Source organism: Condylura cristata, unplaced genomic scaffold (assembly GCF_000260355.1).
Source record: "Condylura cristata isolate star-nosed mole 26May11 unplaced genomic scaffold, ConCri1.0 scaffold00034, whole genome shotgun sequence".
NCBI classification, from domain to species: Eukaryota; Metazoa; Chordata; class Mammalia; order Eulipotyphla; family Talpidae; genus Condylura; species Condylura cristata.
The window spans coordinates 2,646,256-2,648,531 of NW_004567135.1; the positions used below are offsets into that span (position 1 = coordinate 2,646,256).

The 2,276-nt window shown below is 65.5% G+C and overlaps 1 protein-coding gene across 1 annotated transcript in view; it reads left to right on the forward strand.

Moving 5' to 3' along the window:
• Window positions 1–650: 650 nt before the first annotated feature.
• The window catches only part of STAT6 (signal transducer and activator of transcription 6, interleukin-4 induced), a 14,087-nt gene continuing 12,461 nt past the window's right edge, over window positions 651–2,276 (forward strand). Inside the window, exon 1 of the mRNA XM_012732440.1 lies at window positions 651–1,250. The gene's annotated coding sequence lies outside the window, so the exon portion shown is untranslated. The remainder of the gene's footprint in view (window positions 1,251–2,276) is intronic.

Consider the following 2,276-nt stretch of genomic DNA (forward strand, 5'->3'; position numbering starts at 1 on the left):
AGGCGCGGGCGGGGAATCCGTCTGGGCGCCAGGGGGCAGCAGAGGCCCAGCTTTGGCGCCTCCGCCCAGCCCCGCGCCGAGAGGTGGGCAGCGCGACACCCGCCCACACAGCGGCCCCTGTCCCCTAAGTCCTCCGCGTGGGGCGAGGAGAAGCCCCCCGGCCGCTCGCTGTCCCCAGCACCGTGTCCTAGAAGGCCGCGCTGGGGGAGCGGGTGACTCCGAAGCTGAGCAAGCCTGCGCGTGAGTTCTCGGGGCTGCATGTGAGTGCTGACACGTCTGTGAGCTGCCTGCACATGTGGGGGGCGGGAGGCCTCGTGTCCCGGAAAGTTGTGCATATGTGTTTGTTTTGGGGTGTGTCACCGTGTTTACCCCAGAAATAGAAGGGAGCCCTGCCAGGGCCCGCTAGCAGATTTATCTTCCAACTTGCTCCTCGGAGCCGGGGCGGGGAGGGGGGGCCCCCCGCAACTCCAGCGGGTGCGGCCCCCCAGGGAGCCCTTGGGGAGGAGCGCGCCGAGAGGGTTTTCAGGGCGCAGGACTTTCTGGACTCTTCCAGAACTCTGAGCTCCAGGGCGCCCGCCCCCAGCCCCGCCCAGCTGTGGTCACGAGGCGCTGAGGCGTCCCCCGCCAGGAAGGGAGGGGCCCCAGGAGTTCCAGAGGACAAGGGCTGCCCGCTGCTCCTCAGGGTCCTCCCTGGACGGAGAGCAGAGCGCAGGGGCTGTGCGTGCCGAGGCCCAGGGTGGCCAGTTTCACCCAGCCCTCACCAGGGCCCGGCGGGAGTCTGAGGGCGGGAGGGCGCCGCGCGAGCCCCTGCGCGCCCCACTTGCCCGGGGTGACTTCCCGGAGAAAAGCTGGCTGCTGGGAGCGCGGCCGGCCGGCGGGCTCAGCCTCCCGTCCAGCCTGACCCCGGGCCACCCCCAGGCCTGGCTCCCTACCGTGCCCCCGCGCCCTGGAGGCCTGCACACTCACCCCGCTTTCTTCCTCTTCCTCCTCCAGCCCACTTTCTCTCTCTGTGTCGTCAGAGGCCAGGGAGGGACCTGCGGAGAGGAGAAGCCGGAAACAGCGGGCCGGGCGGCCAAGCCTCTGCGAAGAGGAAGGGCGGGAGAGGCTGTGTGGTGTACGGCTTTCTCTCCTGGTGCTGTAGGAAGTGGGGTGCTAGCAGGGCTACCCAGAAGTCGTGGACAGAAGTACAGACCCATGGGGGCTGGCAGTGACCGCTGAGAGAGGGAGAAGACAGCAGAGGGGTTGCCAAGGTGAGGGGATGCCGGGGCGGGGAGGGGGCTGTGTGTGGGCTCCCAGGAGCCCCCACTTCAGGGGGGCTCCCCATGAGTGTGTTTCTGGCGGCGCGGTGGTGCCCGGTTTGGGAGTTGCGAACTCAGAGGAATCCGGGGTGGGTACCGGCCCTCCCGCCGCCCGCCGGGGCCTTTCCCACCCAGCCCCTGCCCCTGCCCCTGCGGGACAGACAGGACGGCGGAGGCCTGAGAGGGGCCGGGGAGGGGCCCCCCGCCCCCCACCCCGCCCCGCGGGCGGTGCGAAGCGGCCCCTCCCGTCTAGGTAGATGCCTGAGCGCCTCGGCCCCTGACCAGCCCCTACCCTGCCCCCTCAAAACAGTTCCTGATCGAGGATGTAGCTGGGGGCGCGGGACACCCAGACGCAGACCTCATGGTGCCCCGGAGGAGGGGGAATTTCCCCCTCAAAACTGCCCCACGCTTGGCTGCTGCGGACGCCGAGATTTCCCGGCGGGCGCAGTCACCCCTCCGCGTGCCGCAGGCCCCGCCCCCCGCGGCCCCCCGCGGCCCCCGCTGGCGTGCAGGGGGCGGTGTCTGCTTTTCTCAATCACATCTTTTGTTTTAACGCGCTTAACGCACAGCGCTGCCTCACGTCTTAGAGCTGCATGTGGAACTGAAGCATTCTTGAGTCGGGAGCGACAAGCCCGAGAAACCTCTACGATTTGGCTTCCATATCTCTGAATTGGTATTTCAATGACAGATGTTTGTTGCGGCAAAAACCTCTGTCAGAACAAAATTAGGTGATCTATCATTTTAAGATATGGTCTTCATATACTGTTTACTCGGAGATATCACTTGCCTCAAGCCAATTTTGACCAAGAACATTTTGTGATATGGAAGTGATTTGTATATCATCATTTTTGTGATAAATGTAGCTCTTGAACACAAAATAACCCGCGTTCCACAGTATTACGGCTAAAACTCCCGCCCCAGTAAATCTGCACTAGAGCTTTTATTACTGCGCGCCCGGCCGCCCCCCCGCAGCCGCGC